The 20,064-nt window shown below is 42.3% G+C and overlaps 1 pseudogene; it reads left to right on the top strand.

The window, feature by feature from the left end:
- Positions 1–264: 264 nt before the first annotated feature.
- On the top strand, positions 265–1,623 carry LOC138589242 (putative nuclease HARBI1; annotated as a pseudogene).
- Positions 1,624–20,064: the final 18,441 nt, after the last annotated feature.

Below are 20,064 nucleotides of genomic sequence, written 5' to 3'. Positions count from 1 at the left end.
ATACACACACCCCGGACATATATAAGTGCATGTTGAACTGTGTTTCGGAGAGACACTATTTGACGGAGGATGATCTCCCAGGTATTCATGAAGCCTGACTGATGCTGATTCTTTGTAATAAATCTATGCTTATATACAAACAAGTCGGTGTCAACGGAAGTTCTTTTCATCATCTGCGCATCATCAATGTCTGAGAAACAACACCTGTTACCAAAAAAAAAAAAACGTTTGTCTGTGTGACATTAAAGAAAAGTTTTGGCGAATATGGCATGCCCATTTGTTGACGATATATTTGACGAGGGGGCTGCAATTCTCCGCAGGGAGTTAAACCCTCGTCGGGACAGGATTTCGAGACCGCGATTAGATGTCTTTTCTTTTCCTGACCACTTTTTTTTTTGCGTTACCGTTTTTCTTTACAGTCACTGCGTTATTTGCACACTCTTCTGCAGCTGCACATCACAAATATCACCCACCGTGGACAAACACTCACATCTGAGCAAATTCTTTGTGTTGCCTTACGTTTTTTTGCGAATGGAAGTTTTCTTTATAATATTGGGGATGCAGAGCACCTCAGCAAAGCCAATGTCTGCAGGGCAGTGAGGAAAGTGTATCTGGCTCTCAAACGTTTTTTGCACGTTTTTGTTAAATTCCCTGGGCACAAACCTCTGAGAGCCATTAAGGAGGAATTCCACAGGATTGCAGGTAAACGATGTAGAAATCAGTTTTAATTAATGATAATGTATTGTGTACTGTTAATGTTGCTGTTACCTCAGACTAGGATTACTAATTTCACTTTATTCTAGGATTTCCCAATGTGATTGGGTGCATAGATGGAAGTCATATTCCCATCAGGGCTCCCTCTTAAAATGAGGGAGACTATGTAAATCGGAAGTCCATCCACAGCATTACTGTGCAGGTAGATATGACCACTGTGTCAAAATGTCAAAGACTGCATCACAATCCTGCAACTAACATCTCTCATTCTCTGCACTGTCAAGATCATATGTGATGCTGCACATATAATCACCAATGTGGAGGCCAAGTGGCCCGGGTCTGTGCACGACTCACAGATTTACCGTGAGTCTACTGTAAGCCACAGAATGGAACATGGTAAGCAGCCTAGACCTTTGTTCAATATAATTCACTTGTCTCTCTTCTTTGATACACTCAAAGTATCCACTATACATTACAGGACACTTTGACGGCTTTCTGCTGGGTGACAGGGGGTACCCATGCCGGCCAACGTTGCTGACCCCTTACCCTGACCCTGAGCCAGGCCCCCAGCAACGCTTCAATTTGGCCCACTGCAGGACGAGAGCTCGGGTGGAGATGACCATAGGCCTGTTGAAAGCCCGTTTCCATTGCCTACATCGCCTCAGGGTAACCCCTGAGAGGGCCTGCGACATTATTGTGGCATGTGTTGTTCTCCATAATATTGCCACAATTAGAGGAGAGCAACACCCAGCCCTACAAATAAAGGCTGATGAAGACCCCATCCCTGCAGCTGACAAGCAGGATGGAAGGGCAGTCAGAGATGTCATCTGCCACAATCATTTTGCTGTCAGAAACACAACATTTCCAACCTCTAGAAGCAGTGTGGCGCCATTAGCAGAGCTTCCATAGTGGGATGGCTGATGTTCCCACGCAATAAAAATGTGCTGTGCATTCTTCACCAACACAACGTGTGAATCACGTCCACCTGCATTTATGTAGAACTCAAAGTGGTAGGCTCCTCTCACTGGGGCAATGAAAAAACCTGTGGGACATTTTTTGTCAACAATTGTCTTTTGCAACACCTGTCAACCAGGATGAACTTCACACAGCCCAGAAGTCTAATTGGTTATTCATTATAAATTGAAGTACCTCTGTTTGGGTTGTAGGCAATGTTTGTCACGACATATGTGAAGACCAGAGGAGTGTGTATGTGTTAAACGGTCCGACATTCCCTGCGCCTGAAGCCAACAGAGAGGCTAAGGAAGCCACTTGTTTGACTGAGAGGGAGAGCAATGTCATTGTTCTAAACTAACTGTGGCTGCAGCAATGTGGCCTGATAGATGCATGACTCTAGGTGTAGCATGACTCCACTGTACCTTCATTCTCTCTCTGCACATGCCTCAACTCCACCCTCTGTTCAGCCAACGAGACGCTCATCTCTCTGAGAAAAGCATGGAGGTCTTGTGCACATGTCTGCTGGTGGTTAGAAGCATTTGTTGGTTCTCTTCTCTGGGGCTCAGTTTGCTCTCCAAGTGGAATAATTTCATTGTCAGACTCTTTTTGAAGCCGAACCATGGAGGGAGAGCAGATCAGCAGCAACAGTAGGAAACTCATTGTCATCTCCATTCTCAAAGTAGCAGTCTATCAGTCTATGCAGTTCTCCTCTGTAGTTTCTCTGTTAATCCCAGCCTTAAATAGTGTCTTATGCTGATCAATCATTACCAGAAATGGCCTTTTTAAAAGAGACACGTGCAGGAGATCCAGTTGATAAATTAGAGTAGGTCAACTAGAAAACCACACTGATAACACAGCACACAAACATGAATGATGCGTTCGTACCTGTGTGTTGGAATGTAGCTCCAAACCCTTTAATAATCAGTTATCCAAAATTTAAAGTGCATTTTATTATATTTGCCCAGTTATGTGTATGTCCTATTGTGTGTGTCTGATTTTAGGAGTGGCTATTGCATTTTAATAACTACAATGTAGATTATGAGAAATTAAAATTAATGTTTCAAGTCACCTTTTAGCTGATAACAAACACAGGTTCAAAGACAGTCTTGATCGGTGCAACTGTCACCATCACTAAAATATTAAGAGTGCAAACATTGAACAACATGGTGTAAAATACAAGTCGAGGAAGTCATAAACAAACATCATCACTACCTTTTCAAGCTTTAATATCATTGTCATTTAGAGTGACCTCCTTCTGATTGTTTATTGGCTGATAGGAGCCCAGACGTACCACAAACTCAAGTAGATAAGTTATGATGAAAACAATTCAACACATAAATGCAGCACAATGTGACTATTGAAGAGCAACAACACAAAGTTACACACACATTGTGTTGCCTCAGCCTCATTTTTCCTGGACTGACATGAACAAGTCTCCTAAAAGCAAAGACAAGTGTTAAATCATAAAGTCCCACTTTGACTGAATGTAGTTTCTCAGCTGAACCTGCATCACAGTAACTGTGCTGAAGAACATTATCGTGATTTAACATCAAAGTAAAAGTGTGAGTCGGATGTTATTGTGTCTATAATCTCATTAATCCGATCCACTTAGTAAGTATAAATCACTGCATGTTTCTCAATGTGTGTAAAAAAATAAAATAAAATGAAACAAAAAAACTGAAGTGTTTGTTTGATTTTTTGGTTCAACTGTTGTTTAACCTTTTGGCAAAGGGTAAAGGAAAGTGCAAAGAGAGCTTAGTTACACAATGACATGTTCATGCTTTTATTCAAATCGAAGACAACACAATAATAATATATTACATTAAATTTGCACACATTATTGTTTCTGTGAAGCTTTGTCATCCATTCTTCATATACTGTATAAATAATTTTAATTTGCAGGTACTAAACCTGTTCTCGCTTGTCAAGGTAATGTGATAGTAACATTTCTACAAGTATCTCTTGTAGAAATGAGATACAGACACCTGTATGACACCTGGACCACGGAGCAATAGAAGAAGGCGGTCTGAAAAATCACGTTTTCTGTTACATCACGTGGAAGGCTGGGTGCATGTGCGTCGCTTACCAGGGGAATACATGGCACCAGGATGCACTTTGGGAAGAAGGCAAGCCTGCGGATGCAGTGTGATGCTTTTGGCAATGTTCTGCTGGGAAAGCTTGGGTCCTGCCATTCATATGGATGCTACTTATGGGCTGCTGTGGCTCAGTGGCAGAGTTTGTCGTCTTTCAGTCGGAAGGTCGGAGGTTCGATTCCCCAGCTCAGTCTACATGTCGTAGTGTCCTTGGGCAAGACACTGAACCCCAAATTGCTCCCAGTGGCATAGCCAACGGGTATGAATGTGTTAACTGATTGACACATTTTGATAACACACATTAATGCAAGTCTGATATAGTGACCTTTGTCTGGTTGTAAAAAGGATGAGACAAGCCCTAAAACACGCAAACACTTACAGGAACATAAGTTCGATTACTGATAAACATGTTTTCTCTTTGCTTCTTTAATAAAACCAGCACAGTCATTATAGAAATGATAAGGAAGCAGTGTATGTGATCTTCACCACAGTCTCATAGCTTCTCTTAACTGACACGGGCAAGAGTCCTTAACCATAATACCTTCATTAAACTGTCTAGCTTTGAACAAGGGGAACTCCTTGTGAGGATAGAAAAGGAATCGAGATATTTCAAAGTATTTGTTATGAAGAAAAACATTTGAATATTTCTTTAGCTTTCTCATTCAACACTGCTTCAGTTGGATTTTTAAAAACTTGAGTTAAGTATTTCAGGACTGTCTGTGACTACATGCGTTTTGGGGCAGATTTGAATTCACATTGGCCATGGATGTTTAGATATTATATTTGGAAAATGTTTTTACTTTATTCCTTCATAAAACACTTTTATATGCATGCTTTTGTGTAAAACTTTACCTATGCAGCTGCTGCGGGAATTTAAAATGACTAAAGGGTTTTTGAACTTTTTACGTCAACCATTAACTTTGCCATTTCGATGTAACAACAACATCAAATACGGCCACGTGAACATAAGTGAGTCAGTCTGAGGGGTAAAAGTGAGTTCCCAATCCTTTCTTACTTCATTCTTGACCCTTTACTTTTATTTTCTTTCCCAAAAATACGTCTGTGAAATATTACTGTGTATTTCTTGTGCTCAAAATTCATTTTGATAACTTCACAATTTTAATGCAAATAAAAATTTAATTGTAGCTAAAAACAGTGAAAAGTTCCATTTCAGTGACATTACACGGAAATGATACAAGCCGTGAAAAAAGGCTTATGAGAATCTTTGGCTAAACTTTCGCCTTCCAATGGAGAACAAGTGAACAACCTACAAGCACGAGTATTAAGTCAAATTAGACTTAATGAGACACTGTCATTAGACATTATCTGAGCCCTGATGTTCTCCCCAAAATACTTTGAAGTAGTTGCTTTAGCTTGTCCAGCTCAGTCTTCTGTAAGTCCAGCTCAGTCTTTTTATTTTACTACACAGTCTATCAGTCTATGCAGTTCTTCTCTGTAGTTTCTCTGTTAATCCCAGCCTTAAATATTGTCTTATGCTGATCAATCATTACCAGAAATGACCTATTTAAAAGAGACACGTGCAGGAGATCCAGTTGATAACATTCATTAATTAGAGTAGGTCATCTAGAAAACCACACTGGTAACGCAGCACACAAACATGAATGATGTGTTCGTACCTGTGTGTTGGAATGTAGCTCCAAACCCTTTAATATTCAGTTATCCAAAATGCAAAGTGCATTTTATTATATTTGCCCAATTATATGTATATCCTATTGTGTGTGTCTGATTTTAGGAGCGGCTATTGCATATAAATAACTACAATGTAGATTATGAGAAATTAAAATTAATGTCTCAAGTCACCTTTTAGCTGATAACAAACACAGGTTCAAAGACAGTCTTGATAGGTGCAACTGTCACCCTCACTAAAATATCAAGAGTGCAAACATTGAACAACATGGTGTAAAATACAAGTCCAGGAAGTCATAAACAAACATCATCACTACCTGTTCAAACTTAAATATCATTGCCATTCATAGTGACCTCCATCTGATTGTTTATTGGCTGATAGGAGCCCAGACGTACCACAAACTCAAGTAGATAAGTTATGATGAAAACAATTAAACACATAAATGCAGCACAATGTGACTATTGAAGAGCAGCAACACAAAGTTACACACACATTGTGTTGCCTCAGCCTCATTTTTCCTGGACTGACATGAACAAGTCTCCTAAAAGCAAAGACAAGTGTTAAATCATGAAGTCAGTTTGACTGAATGTAGTTTCTCAGCTGAATCTGCATCACAGTAACTGTGCTGAAGAACATTATCGTGATTTAACATCAAAGTAAAAGTGTGAGTCGGATGTTATTGTGTCTATAATCTCTTTAATCCGATCCACTTAGTCAGTATAAATCACTGTATGTTTCTCAATGTGTAAAAAAATAAAATGAAACAAAAAAACTGAAGTGTTTGTTTGATTTTTAGGTTCAACTGTTGTTTAACCTTTTGGCAAATGTTAAAGAAAAGTGCAAAGAGAGCTTAGTTACACAATGACATGTTCATGCTTTTATTCAAATCGAAGACAACACAATAATAATATATTACATTAAATAAGCACGCATTATTGTTACTGTGAAGCTTTGTCATCCATTCTTCATATACTGTATAAATAATTTTAATTTGCAGCTACTAAACCTGTTCTCTGTTATGTCAAGGTAATGTGATCGTAACATTTCTACAAGTATCTCTTCAATTTCTGCACTTCATCAATCAAATGTTAAACAAACATTTCCTCTTTGTCTAAATTTGTGGAATCTGATACAAATCCAGAGAGAGATGTAGATAAAGAATAATACAAACCATTTCTTATTAAAAACATGTTTTTGTTCACTTTGTTGTCGACTTTTTGTCGAGCAGTTTTTATTTAAAGGAAAAATTTCATAATACTTTTATCAACAAGTACTGACACACTGCTGCAGTGTGTGCACGGTTATTAGGCAGGTGATAAAGATGAGGGACCGTTTCTGTCTCACATGGTGAAAAGCAGATGACCACTGAAGGTGCTAAGGTGAGTTTCATCATCAAATATCCTTGTGTTAACCCACAGACGCAAAAACACAACATCTCCAACCTCTAGAAGCAGTGTGGCGCCATTAGCAGAGGTTCCATAGCCGGATGGCTGATGCTGATATGCTATAAAAATGTGCTGTGCATTCTTCACCAACACAGCAGCTGAAGCATGTCCCCTTGCAGCTATGTAGAACTCAAAGTTGTAGGCTCCTCTCACTGGTGCAATGAAAAAACCTGTGGGACATTTGTTGTGAGTGAATTCAAAGAATTGTCTTTTGCAACACCTGTCAACTAGGATGAACTTCACACAGCCCAAAAGTCTAATAGATTATTCTATTTATAAATTGAAGTACCTGTGTTTGGGTTGTAGGCATTTCCAATGTTTGTCACGACGTATCTGAAGACCAGAGGAGTGTGTGTGTTAAACAGTCCTACAGTCCCTGCGCCTGAAGCCAAAAGAGAGGCTGAGAAAGCCACCTGTTTGCCTGAGAGGGAGAGCAATGTCATTGTTCTAAAGTAACTGTGGCTGCAGCAATGTGGCCAACATTTTCTGTATTTTTTATTTATCCAACATTCAAGATGCATTTTTGTAATATGTACATTTCAAGAATGTATCGAATCAAACATTTAATTTATAGTTTACATTTGAGTTTTACCTTTTCTATCTCTCTTCAGAGCCTCCACCTGGTTTTCTGTGACATTTGTCCTGCCTTTCACGCTGATCAGCTCTGCTGTTTGTGCTGGAAAAAAAAGTGTCATCAAAACATATTTGATGGATGTTTTATGGATACAAATAAGTTAGACAGGGTTTATTGTCCTTGTATCATTTCAGTTAGTCATACAATATTATGAGACACTGTCATTAGACATTATTTGAGCCCCAATGTTCTCCACAAAATACCTTGGAGTAGAAGCTTTAGCTTGTCCAGCTCAGTCTTCTGCTTGTCCAGCTCAGTCTTCTGTAAGTCCAGTTCTCTCAGTTTAGCGGCTTGAGCTTTAATAGAGAAATAAATGCCTTCATGTCAGTTTTTATTTTACTACACGATCAACTACCTTGGAAATTGTTCCACTTTATTTGAGATACAGGAGATACTCTTTCATTCAACAAACAACACAAAACCCACTGTGGATGGTTATGTTACTCTTTAAGCCTTGTTAGCTGCATGACTCTAGGTGTAGCATGACTCCACTGTGCCTTCATTCTCTCTCTGCACATGCCTCATCTCCACTCTCTGTTCAGCCAACGAGACACTCAACTCTCTGAACAAAGCAGGGAGGTCTTGTGCACACGTCAATAACATGTTAACCAGTCTATCAGATGTGTCTGATAACAGAAAAAACTGTCAACTGATAACAAAATCAAGCTTCTAAATGTGGTGGAGTGTGTTGACTCAAACTTCAGTGGTGTTTTTTTCTCATGCACATGTTGGACACTATGCGCAGGTTGTTGCGTGTCTCTTGCAAATATATGCATTGCATTTATGGCATGTTATGCTTGTTTTGACATCTCTTGGTGCACACAGACTGCACCTCTTCCTCTTATCACCTCTCTTTCTTGTAGCAAGTGATCTTGCTTCTTGCTCCTGGATCTCTGTTACCAATGCGGCCGATGCTGGCGTTCGGGGACGGTGTTGGCGTTGTTGAATGTGGGGTGCCAGCATGGCTTTCCCTAACTCCTCCAGAAATAGCCTCCTCTTGAAAGATTTCCCATGCTTCCATCCTGGATTCACCTCCATCCACACCACGAATGCATTGTAAGCTGACACATCTAAGATGTTAAAAAAAAAATAACACCATCGACCAACGTGCTGTCTTCCTCCTGATGACATTTTAAGCTGAAAGCCTACCTTGATTCTCAGGTGGGGATGAAGACCAGGATAAGTTCCTATTCTTTGACTTGAATGTGACAGCAACCTCAGCATGGCCGTCCTCTTCATTACTGGATACCTCCTCGTCAGTTATTTCTTGGTCTGGATTATATTCTGTGTCATCTTCAGTTTCTGACACTTCCTCCTCAAATCCATCCTCACTGTCATTTTCCTGGCCTCTCCCCTCCTCATCAGTGTGGTGATCATCAAATATGAAATCAAGAACCTCACTTCGATGTCCATCGATGACCAATGTTGCAATTTTCTGTGAGAACTGTCAACAGAGGTGTTGTTCCTGCGGCAGAGAGACTCTACTGGGCAAAGGTTCCCGCAGTAGTTCCCGGGGGACCCAGGGTGTGTGTGTGTGTGTGTGTGTGTCCATCTGACAAATGAGGATGTACCTGAGCTCAGTTTTTACACAAATTGTTGTCTCCCCCATTCATTTCTAATGACCGGTCATTTTTGACCTAGAACATTAAGAGTGTACAAAAGTTGTATAAAACTCACAAAATTGTATGCAAATCAATACAATTTATTTTGTGTGTTCAAATCCTCTTTGTGGACAAAGTCATGGAATCTTAGGTCAATCTGAACAAATTAACTACAATTTTCAGAGATTAAACTTTGAAATTGGTCAAATTTAACCGGAACACAACACAAGGGTTAAATAGTGTCTTATGCTGATCAATCATTACCAGAAGTGGCCTTTTTAAAAGAGACACGTGCAGGAGATCCAGTTGATAACACTCATAATTAGAGTAGGTCATCTAGAAAACCACACTGATAACACAGCACACAAACATGAATGATGTGTTCGTACCTGTGTGTTGGAATGTAGCTCCAAACCCTTTAATAATCAGTTATCCAAAATGTAAAGTGCATTTTATTATATTTGCCCAATTATATGTATATCCTATTGTGTGTGTCTGATTTTAGGAGCAGCTATTTCATTTTAATAACTACAATGTAGATTATGAGAAATTAAAATTAATGTCTCAAGTCACCTTTTAGCTGATAACAAACACAGGTTCAAAGACAGTCTTGACAGGTGCAACTGTCATCCTCACTACAATATTAAGAGTGCAAATATTGAACAACATGGTGTAAAATACAAGTCGAGGAAGTCATAAACAAACATCCTCACTACCTGTTCAAACTTTAATATCAGTCATTTAGAGTGACCTCCTTCTGATTGTTTATTGGCTGATAGGAGCCCAGATGTATCACAAACTCAAGTAGATAAGTTATGATGAAAACAATTCAACACATAAATGTAGCACAATGTGACTATTGAAGAGCAACAACACAAAGTTACACACACAGTGTGTTGCCTCAGCCTCATTTTTCCTGGACTGACATGAACAAGTCTCCTAAAAGCAAAGGTAAGTGTTAAATCATAGAGTCACAGTTTGACTAAATGTAGTTTCTCAGCTGAACCTGCATCACAGTAACAGTGCTGAAGAACATTATCATGATTTGAGTAAAAGTGTGAGTCGGATGTTATTGTGTCTATAATCTCATTAATCCGATCCACTTAGTCAGTATAAATCACTGCATGTTTCTCAATGTGTAAAAACTAAAATGAAACAAAAAAACTGAAGTGTTTGTGTAGCGACTGAAACAAACTTTAAAGTCGCTTAGAGGCTGAGGTTGAGCCTGGATGATCTGTGACGCGCTAACAAAAGATTCGCTGAGATCCAAAAGTACGTTTGAAAGATTTATTAATGAAAAGAATCAAGTCATTATAACATGCACCAACTATACTAAAAGTAATAACAGCGATCAAAAGAAATGCGATCATCAAAAAATACAGCGACCCAACTCGCCCTCTTTCCCCCCCACACAGGTGAAAAGGTGAATTTATTAACTATGATTATCACCGCCCATATCCATTGTGACCCAAATCTCCATAATCCTCGTGATAACTAAACAATAATAAATAACAAAATCCCGAACACAAATTAATAAGAATACCAAAATATACCATCAAAACTTAATATGATAAAAATGTACTTATTTCAGAATGAACTCATTTATGGCTCCTACATAACCAGCCCCTAATTATTAAGTTATTACACATAATAATTACTTACATTATTCAAATATGACAGGAGACATAAAACAATCAAAACATAATATTCAAAGTCCATACATTCCACAACTGCGTTGTCTTCTTTCTTCCTGAGTCAAAGCCAGTAAGGCCAAAGGGTACCACTACCCTGGCTTAGTCAGAATGCCTGTCAGCCAAAAGCAAAGCCAAGGGAGAGGTCAAAGTCTCACAATGTAGAGCGGCCACTAATTATACATCTTCAGTCTCCTGTAGTAGACAGATCTTAGTTACTGGCCGATCTAAGCAGCTGCTCTTTCTTTTAATTGTTGGCCTGGCCCACAAATCCTCTTTTGTCTACAAATGTTTGATGGACTCTCCCCATGACCCAGGAGTTTCGAGGTGCTGTGTTTTGCATTATTATCACTATATCTCCAGGGATGAGGTTGCGCTTTACTCCTGTCCATCTTTGGCGCTCCTGCAGTTGAGGTAAGTATTCCTTTACCCATCTCTTCCAGGACAAAACTGACATGTACTGCACCTGCTTCCATCGCCTGCGAGCATACAGATCTGCTGCTTGGCAGTCACCTGGTGGCAAAGATGGTAAGGTTTTCAAAATTAACAGGTGGTTTGGGGTCAGTGCCTCCAAGTCATTAGGATCTGTGGATGCTTTGGTAATTGGCCTGCTGTTGATGATGGCTTCCACTTCACAAAGAACTGTATGAAGGCCCTCTTCGTCCAAGTTTTGCACATTTAAAGTGGAGTTGAGAACTTTCCTGACTGACCTTATTAGCCTTTCCCAAGGTCCTCCATGATGCGAGCCGGTTGGAGGGTTAAAAGTCCACTTAATTCCCCTTTGAAGGAGTACATCGTTAACCTGAGACTGATTCCATTGCTCAATGGCTGTTTTCAACTCACGCTCTGCTCTTATGAAGTTCGTCCTATTATCAGACCGCAGCTCCAGAACTTGACCACATCTTGCAATAAAACGTCTGAGTGCATTTATTAAGGAGTCTGTGTCTTGTGAAGGTGCCACTTCGATGTGGATTGCTCTTATGTCCAGGCAGGTAAAAATGACACCGTAGCTCTTTACGACGCTTCTTTGACTCTTTACTTCAAATGGTCCAAAATAGTCTACTCCGACTCGAGTAAATGGTGGTTCGTCTGGGGAAACCCTTTCAGAAGGTAAGTCTGCCATCTGCTGGGACCCTGGCTGAACATTCAATCTTCGACAGATGACACACTTGGATAGAACTCTCCTTATGGCTGTAGTGGCACCAGTGATCCAGTACCTCTCCCTTAGTTTGGAAAACATGTGGTTACGGCCACCGTGTCCTACTTCCTGATGAATATGCCGAAGAATTAGTTCTGAGATGTGGAAATCCTTAGCCAGAATTATGGGATATGTAGCCTCGGCAGGCATAGAAGACTTGCTCAGCCGACCACCAACTCTCAGGACATCACCTTCAACCAGGGGGCAGAGTTTATAGATGTAGCTACAACCCTTCACACTTTTGCCTTTCTGCAACCTGGAGAGCTCCTCTGGAAACTGCTTCCTTTGGCAGAACTTGATGATTTCCAGTTCAGCTTTCTCCATCTCCTTTACTGACTGTGGGGCGGCTGTGACTCAGTGGTAGAGTCGGTCGTCTTTCAATCGGAAGGTCGGAGGTTCGATCCCTAGCTCCGTCAGGCTACATGTCGAAGTGTCCTTGGGCAAGACACTGAACCCCAAATTGCTCCCGGGTATGAATGTGATATCTGATTGACAGTTGGGCACTTTACGTAGCAGCCTCTGCCATCAGTGTGTGAATGGGTGAATGTGATATGTAGTGTAAAAGCAGCTTTGAGTGGTCGCAAAGACTAGAAAAGTACAGTCCATTTACCATCCATTTACTGACAGGCAACTTGGAATTGTCTCCTTCTTGAAGGCATCCACATCTTTCCTCAATGAACATTTCCTTTGTGTTACATCCAAGTTGGACTGTGCAAGAGTCATGCTTAACTTTCTCCTCTTCAGGCAACATGACAAGAGCCAGCTCTTAAACCTCAAGACCCAAGCAACAGACTTTCTCAGATCAGTCCGAGAGGAGAAATAATGGATAATGCGAGTCACAGCATCCGTCTTTTCTCCGGCCTGTACAGCATTCACTGCAACAGCTTTCTTGACCTCAGGGTCATCTGATGAGAGTTGATGAACATCCCCAGGATTGACAGGCCACTCACTCTCCGGTTGAAGGAGAAAGTGTGGACCTGACACCCATGTCAAGTTCTTGACAAATGCATCAACTTTCAAACCTCTAGAGGCCAAATCAGCTGGGTTGCAGAATTGACATACCTCCACTGTGGGGGTTGTGAATTCACTTGAGGATTTCTGAAACACAGTTGGCAACGAAGACTCTAAACCTGGAAGTCTAATTTCTGATGTATTTAAGGACTGATTCACTGTCTGTCCAAAACACAGATTCTTGAAGATCCATGTGTAGCTCTTTCCTCCACATAACATCAATGTGACTTGCCATGGTGGCAGCGACGAGCTCCATTTGGGGAATGGTGACAGACTTCAAAGGAGCTACTCCTGCCTTTCCCATAACAAAAGCACTGTGGACTTGTGAGTGTGTATTATGTGACAACAGGTAAGTCACTACTCTGTAGCCATCCTCACTTGTGTCGCAGAAATGATGCAACTGTGCCTTGGTTGGTTCTGAAAAGTCAAGGGGTTTCAGGCACCTCACGACACTTAAGTCCTCTAGGTGGCAGAGTTCCTGCAGCCAATTTATCCACTCCTTAGCAACTGATGCTGGAATTATATCATCCCAGCTCAGTGCTCTCCTGCAAACAACAGACAACACAACCGGACTCAAGACTCCTAGAGAAAAGATTGAGCTTACTGTTGAGAGAATTCCTCTTCTGGTGAGTGGTCTGTCCTTGATCACAATTTTGAACTTAAAAGTATCGGACTGAATGCACCATTTCACACCAAGTACTCTCTCCACTGATAGCAAATCCTGGTCCAAGTTCAATCTTTTCAGATCCTTAGCTCTGTGACTTTCAGGTATTGCAGCCAGAACATCACGTCTACTGCTTATCCATTTTGTAAGCAGGAATCCTCCTTTAGCACAGACGGAGACAAGGCTGTGATAGAGAGAAACTGCTTCCTCCTCTGAGGCCACCGATACCAGACAATCATCAACATAGAAGCAATGTAAAACTGTATCAACGGTTTCTTGGCTGAACTGTTCTTCATCATCTTCTGCGCATTGCCTGTGGGCAAAATTGGTGCAGCTGGGAGATGACGTCGCCCCAAAGAGATGCACCAACATTCTGTAGTCAGTGGGGTCTTGATTAAGATCCCCGTCGGGCCACCAGAGAAATTTTAACAAATCAGTGTCTTCAGGCGACACCCTCACCTGGTGAAACATTGATTCCACGTCCGCCATTATCACCACTGATTCCTTCCTGAATCTTGTCAACAATCCAATCAGAGAGCTTGTCAAATCCGGTCCCTGTAAGAGCTGAGCATTAAGCGATGTCCCTTGGAAACTTGCTCCACAGTCAAAGACGACTCTGATCTTCTTTTTGGTAGGGTGATAAATACCATGGTGCGAGATGTACCAGAGCTTGCCATCACTAATGACCATTAACTTGCTTTACTGAGTTGGTGACCAGCTCCATAAACTTGTGGGCTTCACTTGACATTCCAGGTTGATCCTCCACACTGCACTCAGGGAAATCTGTCCTGAACTGATGCCGCCAAAGTTCATCCAAATGCACCACAGACACTCTGCTCACTTCTGGCAGCTCATCATACATTTCATTTCCACTTCCTCCTTTAAGTGGTCCATTTACAGTCCAGCCCAGCATTGTCCGGATTGCATAGGGTCCATCATTGACACTGTGGATGATTTGCAGTGGTTCCAGGGCCTTAGGAACATTTGTCCCTATCAATAATCCAATCCCTGCATCAATTTCAGGCAAATGTACATGTGTTAAATGAGGCCATCCTTGAAGATCCCTTTGTTTTGGGATGTTTCCCCTGTTGACTGGCATACTCTCCTGTGTGTATGTTTCAGGCAGATCACAGAAGTCATCATACTTTAAACCAGCCACCTCTAGTCCTGACACAATATGGCCGTAAGAGAATATTTGCCTTCCTTCCTTTGAGGCCAAGCTCATGCAACAGTCCTTCTGTACAGAACACTGCTGTACTTCCTTGGTCCAAGAAGGCATAGGTGGTAATAATCTTGCTGCCCTTCTTTAACTTTACTCACACAGGAACTATAGGAAGTTTACAGTCCTGATCACCAGCCCCTGTAAGACCACTAGACACCAGTGTGCGGCCTACTGCCACCTCTGATTTCCTCCCTGCTGGAACAGAGTCATTTGCCTTTTCTTTTTGAGTGATGTGAAGCACAGTTGGATGTTTGAGACCACATTTTTCACAGGAAAGCCGTTTTCTGCAGTCTTTGCTGATGTGTCCAATACACAGACAGTCGAAACAGACACCTTTTTCCCTCAAGAAGCCTATCTTCTTGTGGCAGTTTGAGTGCTGCTCCACCTCCACTCAATCAATACCACCTGTGCCTGATTGCGCAGTGGTGCCACCTGTTATTAGTCGCGCTTTCGCGGGTGCGCACACTATTGCCTGGCGTTCACTGAGGGAGGGCTTGCTGGCGTGCTCCGGTTGTTTGCCCCGAGCGGGATTTGTACGGTAGGCGTGAGTGTTGCTATACTTATTGACTGTTTATTGTGCATTATGGTGTTACAGCTGCGGTGATTTTGTGGCTCCACAGCGTTGTCGGCCGTGTTGATTGGTGCCGCTTTGTGAGGAGGTTGAGGAGTTTGGAGTCTGCTCTCTGCCCTCACCAGGAATTCCGTGAAGGTGTTTTGGGCCAGGGGTTAAGCTCTCTTCGCTCGGGTAAGCTGGCTCTTTCGTAACTGACGTCTGCTGGCTTATTGTCCTTGTGTTGAATTGTCCTGCTCTCTGTCCTGCTGTAGCTGCTGAGGCCACAGTTTGTCTCTCCTCTTCCCCCTGCGCTCTGTGTGGGGCTGCGCTGCCACGGCTCGGTGACGCGGACTGCCAGCTGGGCATCGTAAAGGACGGCTGTCCACGGCCCCCCAGCCCTGGTGCGGTCGCTTCGTCTCCGCCGTCTTCTTCTGCTGCTGCGTGGTCTACATGTAGATTAAAGGACACAGTAATTCTGCCGTGTGCCCACGCAGCTCCGGGTCTTCCATCCCACCACAACTCTTATTGATTTGATTAATTCCTTTCTTTCTTCGCTTATTTGGGTTTATTCGTTTGGGTTAAATATTTTCTTTTGTGGTTTATTTAGTTTAATATTCAGCTGTTGGGTTTGTTTTCTTATTTAAAGGGAATATTATTCCCGGTCCCTGCTCACAGCTGAGTTTTTGGTGTTAAGTTTCTTTTTTGTTCATTATTATCTTGTTACTGTGTTTTCTTATAGATTCGTATTTGGTCTCCATCATTTAATTAGTTATTAGGTTCATTTCTTTGTCTGTTTGGTGTGAGTGTGTGTGTGGTGTAGTATTATTCCTGTTTTAGCTGTACAATCCATCTGCCTGAGTGTCCCATCATACGTGGTATTATAATTTTGTTTCTTCTTTTCCAGGACAGGAGCGGGTGTAGCGTGCGGCAGACTCCCCCCGGTGGTGGTCCCCCTCTCACTTCCCTGAATTTGGTGTGACACGTGGTGGTTAGTAGTGGGGGTTTTTTTGTTGGTTGTTTTGCTTTAGTCTGTTCGCCAAGCTAAGCCTTAGCCCTGTTCCTGCCATTTGTTTATGCTTTTACCACAATTTACAGTGCTTTATTATTTTGACACTCAGGCTGTGCATTTGTGACATCTTTGTGTTCTTTTAGACCTATTCAATTATTTTAATTAATAAATCTTATTGTATGTGGAAGTCCGTCTCTCGTCCTCTTTAAATATATTGGTGTAACGAACCTGTGTGATCTTCTATAGTAAGAGTGGTTATTGTATTTCCTGGGGCGTCCAGGTGGCGTTGCCTGGCTATTCTCAACTCTCCTCCCCCCATGTTCGGCCACAATTGGCGTCGCCGGCAGGATGCACTGTTAGAGGACAGAGACGTTTGTGGTGGTGTGTGGAGGTAGCGGTGGAGACGGAGCGGCACTAATTTTTTTTTTGACCAGTTGGTAACGTCAGGTCTCCATTTCGAGGTTTGTGAGTGTGGTCTCTGTGGTTTGCTATGGAGGAGGAGCTGCAGCAGCTCAGAGAGCTAGTGGCACAGCTTAAAGCAGATAATGAGCAGCTGTCTTGGGCAAGGGATGCTTCCCAGGCCAGTTCCAGCAGAGCTGACCCCACTCCTATCACTTCAGGTGATAATCCTCCAGCTGCAGGGGCCAGCGCCACGGTCACTGAACGGCTGATTGTTATACCTAGAGACCGTAGATGTCCCATGTTTAATGGTAGGACAGGTATAGGTATAGTTGAGTGGAATGAGGAGCTACAGGCATGTATGCGTGCCCGCCACCTGTCGGTTCGCGATCAGCAGGAAGGGGAGACATTACTTGAGTTTTCTTTGGCTCTGATGGCCCTCATGGAGCGTGTCAAGCAGTCAGCACCTGATGCCCTGCGCAGAACTTCTCCTTCGCGATCACTTCGTGGAGCACGTGCTTGATGGTGCCCTTCGCAGGGAATTGAAGCAGTTGGTTCGCCGCTGCCCTACTTCTTCTCTGCTTGATGTACGTGGAGAGGCCATTAGATGGGAGAGGGAGGGGTCCCCAAGGGCTGCTAGGGAACGTAGCCACTCCCTTCCTTCGGCCTATGGCCTACAGTACGGAGTACAGGGTAGAAGCCATGGACCTGTCTGCTTTAGGAGAGCGAGAGCAGATGGAGGTGCAGGCTCTGCTGCAGAAATATCGTGCCGTTTTCTCCGCCCATGATGGTGATTTGGGTTGTACCAACCTTATCTCTCATGAAATCCCCTTGCTTGATAATGCGCCAGTGAGACAGCGGTACCGACGAATTCCTCCCTCTGAGTATGAGGAGGTAAAGGCTCACATTGATCAGTTGCTTGAAGCCAAGGTGATCCAGGAAAGCAATAGCCCCTTTGCTTCCCCCATTGTCCTCGTCCGTTAAAAGGATGGTAGTCTACGTATGTGTGTTGACTACCGTCTGCTTAATAGCAAGACACGGAAGGACGCATTCCCTCTACCTCGCATTGAGGAAAGCCTTGATGCCCTTGCTGGAGCTCGCTGGTTCACCACCCTGGACTTAGCAAGTACCCACTTGCTAAGTCCAGGGTGGTGAACCAGGTCCCTGTTGCAGAGCAGGACAAGCCCAAGACGGCCTTTTGCACACCGGCAACGGGCAGTGTGAGCGATTTAATAGAACTCTCTGTAGCGCCCCCTAGCCCTAACCAATAGTAAGAGAGACGCTAACATCTACCTAGGTTCGGGGAGTGGTTTGCCTTGAGTAACTCACGAGAGGAGTTGGAATTGAGTTGAACAGTTGACAGTTTTATTGCCTTGCAGCAATCACACAGCATTAGCAGTACTGTAAAATATACAAAAAGAAATGAAATAAAATAGAGCTCTTCAAAGTGAAAAATAAAATAAAACAAGAATGAGTCCTTTTTGGAATTGAAATCTTCAACTCGAGTGCTCCTTTAAGTTAAGGAGTTTGAGATCCAAAGAGTGCAGTTCTTTGTCTTTGTGTATTGAATGTTCCTTTAATATTTCTACTTCTACCCGGGTAGAGCTAATAGAGTGTACATGTTCTTATCTGGTGGTTCTTCTCAAATGAAGGAATCGAGCAAATCAGATGTCCTCTGTTGACCGATCCTACGGTAGGCCACACCGCTTCCACGACCGTCCACAGTCTCACTGGGCTGGGCTCGCCATCACTGAATCCTCCAAATTATACCTGGTAGTTCAAAAACCAACCTACACAAATAGTGCAGTACAGTAAATTATTATCATCATTTTCTGTTTCTAACATGAGACCTCATTAACTTATTTTCTTAATTGTTTTTAGAATATCTTAACGTATAACCAATAACCAAGGATATACTTCAATTACAATTAAATTAATTAACATGTATTACAACAGCAATTGGCATTTTAGCATTACCAAATGAATAATCTTCACTTTTTACAACAAATGAATTATTTATCTTCACTTTTTAACTATTTTTATACATTTTATACATTGTTTTAATATGTTCCACTTTAAACATGAACATGAATTGCATTTTTAATAAACATTTTAATAACCAAAATCAATTAACTCATAATGTAGCTGTACTACAACCTTTAAAGTGTGTTAACCACACTAAAACCGAATGGCTTTAATGTTAACAGAGTAGTGCAATGCACCTTTAATGCTTCACCATGCTATCACTGTTCCACTAACCATTAGCTTGACTATTAGCGTTAGCTCGTCGCTAGCGCTAGCCCGCTATTAGCGTTAGCGATCTTTTTAAAACATTAATACAATGATGCAATATGCACCAAAGTACGTTGGAAACATTAGACAACATTCTCATAACTCCGATTGTTTTTTATGAAAAGTATCTGAACTCAACCAGTAAGTTTAGTGTGTTTTTCCTCACAATGGCTGGCGATTAGCTTAGCCGCTAGCGTTAGCTGGCTACTAGCAACCCAGGTGTGCTTCTACTCACCGGAGTTTCACTCATAACAACACTTGTAACTCGACAGAAACTGCCTCCCTCACATTTGCAGCTGAGATTCTGATAAAAGAACAGCTTATTAGCATTCATACATAGAAATAATCCGAATTTTAGGACTATTTTGTGGCATTTCATACCGAGTTGTTTAGTCTGTCTGCAGCACGTTTTGCAGGGAGAGATCTCAATGGAAGTGAATGTAAAAAAGAAAGACGCACGGAGCGTTCTTAACCACTTAAGATGCACAGACGATATACTGCGCCCCCATGTGGAAACAACATGCAACTACATCTCTAGATGATATACAAGGTTTTAGTAGCCCTATTTTTCATATGGGTTACATCTCCATGACCTCTTGCGGACATTGCCGGCCTCCCGGAAGCGGGATTGGGTTTCCTGTCTCCCGCAAGTGTTGTTTTGTTATAACACTACGCCACATCAAAGTACAGGAGAGTCACCTTTCTTTTTGATGTTTGGTCGAGAGCCTCGGCTACCCATGGACTTTTTTTTGGGCCGGGTCCGGGACCCAGAGCCAGGGGAAGTACAGGACTGGATGACTGAGCATCAGGCAAGGCTCAAGGTGGCATTTGAGAATGCTTGTGAGCGGTTGTTGGCTGCTGCAGGTCAACGCAAAGAGCGGCACGATCGGCACGTTCGGGAGGCCCCTCTGCAGGTGGGCCAGCTGGTTTACCTCC

This window comes from Semicossyphus pulcher, unplaced genomic scaffold (assembly GCF_022749685.1).
Source record: "Semicossyphus pulcher isolate SPU_LCO1_2020_fin unplaced genomic scaffold, fSemPul1.0.p SCAF_13, whole genome shotgun sequence".
Taxonomy (NCBI): Eukaryota; Metazoa; Chordata; class Actinopteri; order Labriformes; family Labridae; genus Semicossyphus; species Semicossyphus pulcher.
Note: the sequence above shows the minus strand (reverse complement) of the source record. Positions and strands in the feature narration are given on the sequence as shown.